This window comes from Budorcas taxicolor, chromosome 25 (assembly GCF_023091745.1).
Source record: "Budorcas taxicolor isolate Tak-1 chromosome 25, Takin1.1, whole genome shotgun sequence".
NCBI lineage: Eukaryota > Metazoa > Chordata > Mammalia > Artiodactyla > Bovidae > Budorcas > Budorcas taxicolor.
The window spans coordinates 7,650,557-7,663,670 of record NC_068934.1 but is presented as its reverse complement, the minus strand read 5'-3'; the positions used below and the strand labels follow the sequence as shown (position 1 = coordinate 7,663,670).

The window sequence follows — 13,114 nt, the reverse complement described above, 5'->3', positions numbered from 1 at the left end:
GTATCCTGCATTGAACCTGGACTGGCGATTCTTTTCGGACAGGAAACATAGAAAGGGTGTATAAACTCAAACCCAAAACAATAAAGTAAATGGCAACAGGATCATACTTATCAATAATTACCTTAAACGTAAATAGGTTGAATGCCCCAACCAAAAGACAAAGGCTGGCTGAATGGATACAAAAACAAGAGAATGGCAGACTTCTTTTTGAGTTCCTGATCACTCCTTTAAAACAAGCAGAAATGCTAGATTAATTTTACTGGCTGTATAGTGTTCTCTTGTATGGATATATTTTTATTAGTTTCAGAATGTCTTAAAAATTCCTTGCTTGGGTTACTACAACAGCCTCCTAACTAACATCACTGCCTCTAATCTTGCCCTGCTCATATCTGTGTATTTCTAATGTAGATTTATAGTGAGTGGTCTTTCTTAAGCACAAAAGTGATTTTGTTAGTCTTCTCTTGGAACCGTTCAGTTGATAAACAAATTATACCCTAAATACTTTGTCCTGACCTTCAAGACCTTTCCTCTCCTGCCCTTTATTCGCCTCTCTGCTCTGATCCATCATACACTGTGCATCAGCTATTTGGAACTTCTTACATCTGGATAACAGACTCTTCTCTTCTGTATCTGGGCCTCTGCGAGTCTCACTCCATACATCTGGAACATACTTTCTGGTAGATTTTCTACTTATTAATTTGTGTGTGTCTAGGAGTCACCTCCACTTAGAAGTTGTTTAGGGCCCTCCTCCAGTTCAGAATTAAGGTTTTCCTCTGTTCCCCTCTAGCCCTGGTGCTCACTAAATATCTGATAAACATCAGTTCATCATACACTAAACGTCTTATGCATTGGAGAAGGAAATGGCAACCCAGTCCAGTGTTCTTGCCTGGAGAATCCAGGGGCGGGGGAGCCTGGTGGGCTGCCGTCTGTGGGGTTGCACAGAGTCGGACACGACTGAAGAAACTTAGCAGCAAACATCCTATATCAAAATTTCCTGCTTACATATCTGCCTCTAATATAGACTTAAGGTCCTGCTTCGTCCTCTTGTAGCACTGGTGATGACCTGTGGCTGGCTTCTAGTACGCTGCGGGCTCCCTGAGGACAAGGGTCCTATGCCTTTCACAGAGGTAGCCCTTGTGCTTAACGTAGCATCTGACACATTGTCACTATTAAAATACGTTAGGAATATGAATGAGGTCTGATGCTTGACCAGATGTCTCAATGGAAGTCAAATACCAGGTCTGGTTTTCAGATTGGCAAGTCAGTTTATTAGAGTAATCATTGCTTTGCAGAATGGCACCAAACAAAACTAAATATCAATGTCAACTTACAACAAAATCTGCCAGGTAAGCCATACAATCCCAGTAAGCAATCTGTGCTTTCACCATCTAATAACATTTCATGGGGAAAATTCTGGTCTAATCAAGGTGGAGTAAGCACTGTCCACCATGTTTTTCCCGTGGAGTGCAGTTGAAAATCCTGAATGGAATGACTGGAGCAGCTTTTTGAGCATTCTGAAAAGTAAACGGTAACGAGTGGATTGGGGAAAAAAACAATTGAGAATGCTACTGAGTCATGCATGAGATTTTTTGATCTTTTCCTTCAGAGTCTCCAGAGCTAGAGTCAAGTAAATAAAGTGAAAGTGTTAGTTGCTCACTCATGTCCGACTGTTTGTGACCCCGTGGACTGTAGCCAGCCAGTCTTCTTTGTCCATGGAATTCTCCAGGCAAGAATCCTGGAGCAGGTTGCCAGTTCCTTCTCCAGAGTATCTTCCTGACCCAGGGACTGAACCCAGGTCTCCTGCATTGCAGGCAGATTCTTTACTGTCTGAGCCAGCAGACAGCCCCAAACGGGTACCAGACAAAAAGAGCTCTACGAGAGGTCCTCCTTTGTGGTCTGTGGAAAGGGGTACCCTACAAGTCAAGGAGAGTGGGAGAAATTCCATTTTCGTTTTTTGTTTGTTTTCCTGTGTAAGTCCTGGAGCAGCCCTGCAGAGATGGTGATAGCGAAGGCTACGGTGGCAGGGCAGGCACCTATGATTCAGGAAGGAAACCCTTCCCCATGACCTGAGGAATTGTCCCCAAAAGGATGGGGAAACTCCCTGTTGCTTTTTTCCATTCTTGGGCCTCTCCCCACTTGGCTCCCATGGCAGTCTAGCTGGGGAACAGGATGTGTGAGGCAGAAGTAGAAACTAAAGCCTTTGACTTTTGCCCAGAGGTCCAAGAATGGGATGGAAGAGGTTGGGAGCTGGGAAGTTTCAGGGAGACCGGGAACAGGGCAGATCTCAAGAAAACGATCGCATGAAATTGAATATGAACTCCTGGGCTCCCTGCTGAGTTGCGCAGGGATGGATTTGACCCTGGTCAGCACACCAGAGTTCAGAGGAGGGAACAACAGGATAGAATTCTGCCTGAATCCCAGACTCGCCCAATGAAGCACACCTTCAGTAAACTCTGATCGAACTACAGAGGCTCTGAAAACTGTGCTGACAGTGGGACCACAGCCACAGAAGGCAGGTATGAACTTACAGCCTAAAGCAAACCAGGCTGATTTCTGATTTTTTAAAAAAATCAGTTTTCTCTGTAAGATAACATTATATCTGAAATATCCTGAACCATGAAATGACACTTGGCGTAAAGGTACCATCTGTGATCACTGGGGGTGCTGTAAAAGTCTGTATTCCGAAACGCTCTACTTTGGTCGGCATAGCCTTTCTTTAGCTGTCTTAATAGAAACTTAGAATTATATTCCACTGTTTTTTATCTTGCTGCTTAGGCCCTAAAGAGAAATTGTGGCTTCTTAAGTAATTTATTTGTTGACTCACTCAGAGATTAAGTTATTGATTAAACAGATATTTATTAAGCCCTTACTATAGGTCAGATATTATGCTGCAGGGGTTCCAAACCCCTGGGTCAGGGACCAGTACTGGCCAGTGGCCTGTTAGGAACCAGGCCACACAGCAGAAGGTGAGTGACAGGCAGGCGAGCAAAATTTCACCTGTGTTTACAGCTGCTTCCCATTGTTCTCTGTTCACCCGAAGATGAAGCCATCTAGTTGTAGGAAGCTCAGGGCTCCCACTGATCCTGCGTTATGATGAGTTGTATAATTATTTCATCATATATTGCAATGTAATAATAATAAAATAAAGTACACAATAAATGTAATGCACTTGAACCATCTCGAAACCACCCCCACCACCTGTCTGTGAAAAAATTGTCTCCCATGAAACTGGTCCCTGGATCCAAAAAGGTTGGGGACCACTGTTTTTCTGGATGCTACCGATTCCAGCATGAGTGACATAGTATCTCCTCAGAAACACTCAGCCTGTGAGAGACTGGCTCAGGGATAGAAGTGTGTGGTGGGCCCAAGGAGTTTCACCTTATCAGGCAAGGTTTAAAGTCAATTCTAAAGAAATCAACCCTGAATATTCATTGGAAGGACTAATGCTAAAGCTCCAATACTTTGGCCACCTGATGCAAAGAGCCGACTCTGTGATGCTGGGAAAAACTGAGGGCCGGAGGAGAAGGGGACAACAGAGGATGAGATGGTTGGATGGCATCACCGACTCAATGGACATGAGTTTGAGCAAACTCTGGGAGATAGTGGAGAATGGGGAAGCCTGGCGTGCTGCAGTCCATGGGGTCACAGAGTGGGACACGACTGGGTGACTGAACAACAACACAAAGCCCTGAGTGCTCATTTTATCCAGGCTTCTTTTCTTATCCGCTAAGTGGTAGTGAAGAGAGGGCATGTTAATTAGTTGGCATGTTAACACACAAAACAACCGGACTTCATTCAGCCATATTTGCTTTGCTCAAGGATGAGTTTGTAGAGTCTCCTGAAGGGCAGGCCCAAGGTCAGCATGAGGATCTGTGCAACCCCGAGCTTGCCAGCTGCTCCTCCAGGCTGGGTCTGTCATCAGCGTCTGGAGAGAGGAAGTGGAAGCGGGGTAGCATGGCTGTTCCCTCTTTGTTTCTTTCTTCAGAGCTGGGTTCTCTGATTTAGAACACTTCACATTCCATCCTAATTTTACTATTGTTTAATCAAATCAGAAGGCTCCAAAGGGATAAGCAGCAACTGAAATCCTTTAATCTGTGATCACAGTTTAATTTTACAGCACTCAAAGCCTGTTCTTTAATTCATCTGGGGAACCGGAACTTTGAAGTTGCTGTTAAACAAAGGGAAATCAGACTCTTAATGCAGAATCAGAGAAGGTCTGAGATCCAAGGGACATTGACTAGAGAGCCTCTAGTTCCAAAGCTGCAGGAAGCAAGCCCTTGGGCTGAATCTGGCCTTTAGTTATGTTTCCTTGGGCCTACGTGCTATTGTGTGGAAATTTCGCATAAAAATCAGGCTTTGTACACTCTCTGGGAAAATCAGAAGTTATCACAATACTGGTATCAGATTCTGACATGGCAAATGCTGACCTGTTTCTATCTCTTACATTGTCTCTTTGACCCTATACTCACTGGAGATGGGCACCTCATAATCTGGTCCAGCAAACTCACTGGAGGAAAATAAGGCCAAGAGAGGGAAAAGTACATCCCTAAAGTCATACCTGTGGTTAGTGACAGCTGGCCCCAGACCTTTTGTGTCCAACCTCTTGGACTGAAGCTGTTTTCATATGGGAGGCTAAGGAGATCATGATTTGACACTCTTTTCAGCAAATTAATTATGACCAGAGAGTAACAAAACCAGCAACAATTTATTTTTAAAAAATCCCAAAGTTGTTCTTTGTGTTAGCCCTTATACTAGATACTGAAATACTTTGGGATCATCTTCATTATTTCCTTTCTACTCACCAGTAGGGGAAAGATAGTAAAGGGAAGGAGGATATAAGGAAAGGGATTCAAGGGGGAAAAAAGTGAAAGTGTTAGTTGCTCAGTCGGGTCCAGACTCTTTGTGACCCCATGGACTGTAGCCTGCCAGGCTCCTCTGTTCATGGAATTCTCCAGGCAAGAATGCTGGAGTGGTTGCCATTTCCTTCTCCAGGGGATCTTCCTGACCCAGGGATCAAATTTGGGTCTCCAGCATTGCAGGCAGATTATCATCTGAGCCACCAGGGATTCAAGGGAAGGAGACCATAAATCTACAAGAGTCCATTGGATAACATATTGTAACATTGCAGTGAAACAAATTCTCCCCGCTCTCATTTATTTTCTACTCATTCCTTACGCATCTGGCAAATGGATTCCATTTATACTCAGTGGATGAGACAATAATTTGTTTCCTGCCGTGACAGAAGGGCAGAGCATCCCCCTAGCCAGAATTAATCTTTTGCCATTACACGCTCCCACAGAAATGTGTTCATACCTCTATTACGACACAAAATGCTTTCTGCCATGCATTAGGATTATCTATGTGCTTGTCTGTGCCCACCACAGAGTATGAGCATCCTGAAGACTTAAAACGGTCTTGTTTAGGCTGTATCCTCCACAGTTCCTAACACAGTGGCATCGCATGAACAATCCATTTTTTCACTTAACATTTACTAAGCACTTCTTTGGCGCAAAAGCCTCTATAAACATACCACGGGATTCAGGGATTGATTCAGAATAGACTTAGATTCGTTCAGAGCTTCAAGCAGATTGGGCCCACACTGATTCTGGATATATTGCGTTGCTTGTACCTAGAACAATGGGCATAACAATGGCTGGTTATGTGAATGATGAGCTTCCATCATTCACTGGTGGCGCAGTAGTAAAGAAACTGCCTGCTAGTGCAGCAGACATAAGAGGCATTGGTTCAGTCCCTGGGCCAGGGAGATCCCCTGGAGGACGACATGGGAACCCATTCCAGTAGTCTTGCCTGGAGGATCCCATGGACAGAGGAGCCTAGCAAGCTATAGTCCATGGGGTTGCAAAGAGTGGGACACAACTCAAGTGACTTAGCACGCGTATAAATGATGAATGAATATGAACAGACTTACTGTATAGTGATTCAGACAGAGAAATGAATGTTATAATGAAGATGCAGGTAGGTTCTTGGGAGTGTAGGTTCAGTCAGTTCAGTTCAGTTGCTCAGCTGTGTCTGACTCTTTGCGACCCCATGAATCTTAACACGCCAGGCTTCCCTGTCATCACCAACTCGTGGAGTCTACCCAGACTCATGTGCATCGAGTGTGATGCCATCCAGCCATCTCATCCTCTGTCGTCCCCTTCTCCTCCTGCCCCCAATCCCTCCCAGCATCAGGGTCTTTTCCAATGAGTCAACTCTTCTCATGAGGTGGCCAAAGTACTGGAGTTTCAGCTTCAGCATCAGTCCTTCCAGTGAATACCCAGGACTAAAGGATGGACTTGGTTGGATCTCCTTGCAGTCCAGGGGACTCTCAGGAGTCTTCTCCAACACCACAGTTCAAAAGCATCAATTCTTCGGCGCTCAGCCTTCTTCACAGTCCAACTCTCACATCCATACATGACCACTGGAAAAAACATAGCCTTGACTAGACAGACCTTTGTTGGCAAAGTAATGTCTCTGCTTTTTAATATGCTATCTAGGTTAAGATTAGTAAAATAAAGAACTGGTTAGGACCAGTTAGGTAATGTAGGGCTTGAACAGGGACTAGTGATGTCAAGCTGGGAGGCACAACCTACAAAAGGGTTGAAAGAAATTGATGACATCATATAAATCATTCAGACTTTATTCTTAACACTTTATGTGCCTCTTCTGGGTCAGGAAGCATGGCAACACTGGAAACCCAGAGCTGTAGCCACAAATCTAGAGAGACACTGGTTTGTAATATCTGTAGCTACTTGAATTTAAACTGTGCCTGAAATACAGGCAGTTGACCCCTAAATGCTCATATTGAAATGCAAATGAAGGCAGCATCTGCAGAGAGAAGACCTGTCTCCAGGGAGCTACAGAAACTCAACAGAGATTGTATACTTCTATGTGCAAAACACCAAATTTTAAATTTAAATGATTCACCATGAAATTCAGGTTGGCAGCCCTTTGATCATGGATATGTTATTTCAGATAGTGTATCCCTTTTATTCACATTACAGATTTTTGAGGAACTTCCATATGGTGTGTAAATGAAGGAAGAATTTCACAGGGATATGAAAGCTGGCGGTTATAATATTATTTAAAAGACTATGTTGCAAAAAGCCCTAGCATTCCATTCTCCTTACTATACTAAGACCAAATTTCTAGGCCAATCCTTTCCTACTTGGCTGTATATCCTACTTGGTCCATCTTCATTACCACTATTCTTTTTCATTTTAATTGTGTTTCATAATATTTCCTGAAGACTTGACTTTCCCATTTCTATTTGATGAGCTTCCTATCATATTTTAAAACATGGTTTAACAATCACTTTAGTGTGCAGCTTTGCTAGAGTTATTCAGGTAGAATTCTTTTTCCAGGGCTTGCTCATTTGGAAAATAAAGAAAATAATACCTTCTTGTAGAGTTGTGACAATTAAAGACAATATATGTACAAGTCAAGACCCCGTAAGGGTACTTGCTGTTGTATATCTGCTGCTGATAAGTCACTTCAGTCGTGTCTGACTCTGTGTGACCCCATAGACGGCAGCCCACCAGGCTCCGCTGTCCCTGGGATTCTCCAGGCAAGAACACTGGAGTGGGTTGTTGTATATCTAGTACAATTTAATACAAGACGTCACTGGATTAGTGTAAGGTATTTGTAAAATCAGCATTCCCACCTTTGAAAATTTCAGAATTACTATATTTTTTATTCACAAAATGTTCCAGAGTTTATGCTTCTGAAAATAAGTGATGCTAACAATTTAAGTTCCATTAAGACTTTTACTTCTAATTAAAAATAACAAGCATGCTAAATGAAAATCCCATCTCATATAATAAGCACTAGAAGTGAAGTAGAAAATAAAAAAAAAAAACTACACTGCAGTGTAGAAACCTGTAAATGCAGAGTTCACAAATTGTACACATGGAAGATTAATCATCATGTCTAATACAAGAGACTTGATTAGGGTAGAAGGATTTGTATAAAATGATAGACATTGGATCATTTTTATAAAAATGTTTTTATGAAGCACCTTCTTTTGACTGTGCTACTTATAAGTGGCTACGACGCCAACTTGTACCAGCTCCTTTATTATAGAGGTTACTTTAAAATGACAATAATGTCACTTTCAACAGTGACAATGATTATTTTCTATAGATGACTTAATTTTGAAAAGTTCAAAGGCAGTCATTAAAGGAGAAGAGATGGGAGAAGAAAGTATCCCCCACATGCTAGATGCTGTGTGCTTGACATTCATTACCTTATTCAGCCCTTACAGCAAACATAAAAGCTCGATAAGCATTGTCCTCTGCCTTGGTTTAGGTGAGAAAATTTGGACTCAGAGAGTTAAAGTAAAATGCCCAGTAACATAAAACTAAAACTTAAAGTAGGATTTCAAACTCAGTATCTTCCCTTTTTATAAATGTAACAAGCTTAATTTTGTGACTGTCATTTTCCTTCACTGGAAAACAAGAATAAGCATCCCTACTAACTTCTGAGGACAGCACTTGAGCAAATAAATGAGAGGTTATATGTAAAAGATTCTGATTAATAGTAATGGGTATATTTATTGAGAAATGACTATTATTCTAATTTAGCCATTTCAAAAGCCCTCTAAGTAGTTACTACCATTAGTCTCACTTAATTTTTTTAACAAGGAAACTGAGTTTTGCAGACATTCCACTTTTTCTAAGAACTCACAGATCAAAAGGGCTTCCCTGGTGGCTCAGATGGTAAAGAATCCGCCTGCAATGCAGGAGACCAGGTTCGATCCCCTGGGTTGGGAAGATCCCCTGGAGAAAGGAATGGCTAATCACTCCAGTATTCTTGCCTGGAGAATTCCGTGGACAGAGGAGACTGGTAGGCTACAGTCCACGGAGTCACAAAGAGTCAGACACGACTGAGCAAATAACACTACTACAGGCTGCTGCTACTGCCGCTGCTAAGTCGCTTCAGTCGTGTCCGACTCTGTGCGACCCCATAGACGGCAGCCCACCAAGCTCCTCTGTCCCTGAGATTCTGCAGGCAAGAATACTGGAGTGGGTTGCCATTTCCTTCTCCACAGGTTGAAAACACATCAAATTACTTGTATCTTGACTGAGCATTTTTCAAACACTGCAGCACTGTATTAACATAGAGAATCACTGAGGGGTTATAAGAAATCATTCTTTGAAATACTAACTTTTTTATCTCCTGGACTTAGTCCCAACTTAACTCTATGCCATCATGTCACCAGACATGCCATCAGAATGCTAGACAGACACCACACAGCCCAGGTCCTTTCCCATGGATTGGTATCTAATACAACGTATTGAAGTCAAAGCCTAATAACATGGGAAGCACTAGACTAAATCTCCTTGAGACTGCTCAATGAGAGACTGATTTTTCTTGCTTTCCATCATTCTGCAACTCCATGTTGGATTCAGTGGTGTCCCAATATTAACAACTGGACAACCACTTGCTAATTACTGTATTTGAGTTCCAATTCAACTATTCATTTTTATAATAATTACAATTTTGTTTCTATCCAGTGTCCCATGGGTTTGTTTTGCATTTACTGAAGGAAACACAATATAATTAAAAGAATGTAATTAAAATAACATAGATTCAGATTTTAGCTCTTTATTTGTCAGTTATATGCCCTTTTCTGGGCAAGCCAGGAAACCTCTTTGAGTTTGCTCTTCTGTAAAATAACAACAATACTATATGAGGATCAAGAGAGGGCCAGCGAATCAAAGAGGAAGCAATGAACCATTTTGCAATTCTAATAAATTAGTGTTATTATTTTCTAATCTATAGATCTGAGAATAAGATCTCCAAAGAAATATTTGGCCTGTCTCATTCTGGTCTGATTACTATCTACAATGAAGCAGTTCAGAGCTGAGACATTGTACTTTGAAAAGAATTTCTGACTTTTTAAGTCTAATTTTTGCTCAAGTCTTAAGCAAAATTTAAGTTTCTTCAGTCTAATTATTGCTGGAGGTTAAGGTGGAACCTGTCTTTGGGTATGTTAACTGTGGCTCATCCATAGATGTCTGTCCAGTGTCTAAAATATTCTTTATTTCTTAGTCTCCAGGATTGATCCATTTTTTAAAAGGTGGAGTGGAAAACCATGGAGTTAAAGCATTAAATATTTACAAAGATATTCCAACTATATACAATCTTTTATCCAAAGAAGCCATTAAAAATATTATCATATATAAGAAGTAATAAAGATAAGAAACTGCTTAAATACACAGTTTATGGTATCACTATGAAAATGCATTCATTTCATTACAGCTTAGACTTCAATCCTTCTGTTCCATGGGATCATCAGCTCAGCGCTGGGTTCAGACCACATGCTAGGGGAGAACTATGAAGGGGAGGGGACACCTGTCTCTTGACAGGTGTTTTATTAAATATGTAATATTGTTGTTGTTCAGTAGCTAAATTGTGTCTGACTCTTTGTGACCCCATGGACTACAGCATGCCAGGCTTCCCTGTCCTTCACCATCTCCTAGAGTTTGCTCAAACTCAGGTCCATCGAGTTGGTAATGCCATCCAGCCATCTCATCCTCTATTGTCCCCTTCTCCTCCTGACCTCAGTATTTACCTGCATCAAGGTCTTTTCCAATGAGTCAGCTCTTCGCATCAGGTGGCCAAAGTATTGGAGCTTCAGCATCAGTCCTTCCAATGAATATTCAGGATTTATTCCCTTTAGAATTGACTGGTTTGATCTCCCTGCAGTCCAAAGGACTCTTAAGAGTCTTCTCCAGCACAATTCAAAACCATCCATTCTTCGACATTCAGCCTTCTTTATGGTCCAAATTTCATATCCATACACGACTACTGGAAAAACCATATCTTTGACTAGACAGACCTTTGTCAGTAAAATGATGTCTCTGCTTTTTAATATGCTGTCTAGGGCTCCAAACTCACTGCAGATGGTGACTGCAGCCATGAAATTAAAATTAAAGCTTTTCTTCTCTTTAGAAGAAAAGCTGTCACCAACCTAGACAGCATATTAAAAACCAGAGACATTATTTTGCTGACAAAGGTCTGTCTAGTCAGAGCTATGGTTTCTTAGTAGTCATGTATGGATATGAGAGTTGGACCATAAAGAAAGCTGAACACCAAAGAATTGATGCTTTTGAACTGTGGTGCTGGAGAAGACTCTTGAGAGTCCTTTGGACTGCAAGGAGATCAAACCAGTCAATCCTAAAGGAAATCAGTCCTGAATATTCATTGGAAGGACTGATGCTGAAGCTGAAACTCTGATACTTTGACCACCTGATGCGAAGAATTGACTCATTGGAAAAGACTGTGATTCTGGGAAAGACTGAAGGCAGGAGGAGAAGGGGATGACAGGATGAGATGGTTGGATGGCATCACCGACTCAATGGACATGAGCTTGAACAAACTCCAGGAGTTGGTGATGGACAGGGAGGCCTGGCGTGCTGCAGCCCATGGGGTCTCAAAGAGTCAGACATAACTGTACAACTAAACTGAACAGAAGTTTGTCATAGCTTTTATTTCAAGGAGCAAGTGTCTTTAATTTCATGGCTGCAGTAGTCACTGTCCACAGTGATTTTGGAGCCCAAGAAAATAAAATCTGTCACTGTTTCCACTTCCTTCCCTTCTATTTGCCAAGTAGGGATGAGACTGGATGTCATGATCTTAGTTTTGTGAATGTTGAGTTTAGGCCAGCTTTTTCACTCTCCTCTTTCACCCTCATCAAGAGGTTCTTTCAGTCCTCTTTGCTTTCTGCCATTGGAGTGATATATTCTGCATTCCTGAAGTGGTTGATATTTCTCCTGGCAGTCTTAATCCCAGCTTGTGATTCATTCAGCCTGGCATTTTGCATGATATAATAGACATTTCTTTATTCATTCAACAAGTATTGAGCACCAACTATATACTCCAGCTGTTCAAGCTGAGTTTTCAGTAGGTACTTGTTAAGCACCTGGTGTATTTAATAATTTATAAAATTGCCTCGTGGCAGCCAAGAAGTCAGCTCCATGTGTGTGCACATGCTTTAGCTTATTTGGAGTTACACAGCCGGAAGTTTGAGGTTGCTTTGCTACTTACTAGCTGTGTAATCTTAGGCAAGTCAGTTAACATTACTAAGTATTTTTTCTTCCATTTTTTTCCATAAAAGAATGCTAAAGGTAGTTATAAGATTGTTGAGAGCTTAAAATAAGACAGAGCCTAGGAAGCAAATAACTGCTTATTAAATGTTAATTATGATAATGATGATGGTAATGAAGCCACTTATATCATTTCCAATTACAGAATTAAGCGATAGTAAACTTCACTATTTGGTTGCCTAGAATCCAAATCCCTTCCTAATACTGATGAATTCCTCATTGTACTTAGATTCTAGAAGGCTATATATTCCTTTCATTAGGGAAGCTGAAGTAGCTGTTTCCTCCTGCATTCTCCATGCCCTGGTTGCCAGGTAACAGGAATGTAACCCAGGCTCAAGGAATTGGAAGCTTTTTCCCAGGAATCTGGAGAAAGTGAAGTAAATCAAAGCATGGCCGCTATTTATTCAAAATAAAGTGAGTGGATGGGGTCCAAGTGCAGATATACTCTGGCCAAACTGCTGAAAGCTGAGCTTCCTGTTTCATGGCCTTTGGGAACTGGTCCAAGTTTACCAACTTAGTCCTCCAGCTACCAGTAGATCCTGGGAGGCCACAATATTCTTCCAAATAATAGTATTTATTTATATTTATATGTATTTATTTTACTTAAGAGAGCCAAGCTAAAATTGGTTTCCAGTGATTATAACCCAAATCCCGACATGAGTCAGATTCTTGTTTGGAAAAGCAACCTGTCAGCTGGACAACTAATGGACTAATTATTTGAATTCTAATTCTACTGTTAATTTTTTGTAATAATTACTGGTTTTACTCTATCTAGTATTTCATGGGTATTTATATGGGTGTCTACAGTCCAAGAGAGGCAAATTATTTAATTTTATATTGAAGTAGAACCATGGACCAAAAGATTTCTGGAACTGAATTATTTGACAAAGAGAATGCAGGTATCAAATTTAACTCACAATTCCTCATCTGGGATAGCAGATGCCTTGTACCCTGGAAGCTGACTTCATGATCGAGAACATTCTCCATTTACCTGTGACTATTTG

The 13,114-nt window shown here is 41.3% G+C and overlaps 1 protein-coding gene across 1 annotated transcript in view; it reads right to left on the bottom strand.

Moving 5' to 3' along the window:
- GRM5 (glutamate metabotropic receptor 5) overlaps positions 1–13,114 on the bottom strand; it is a 616,792-nt gene that overhangs the window by 126,747 nt on the left and 476,931 nt on the right. The gene's annotated exons all lie outside the window — the stretch shown is intronic.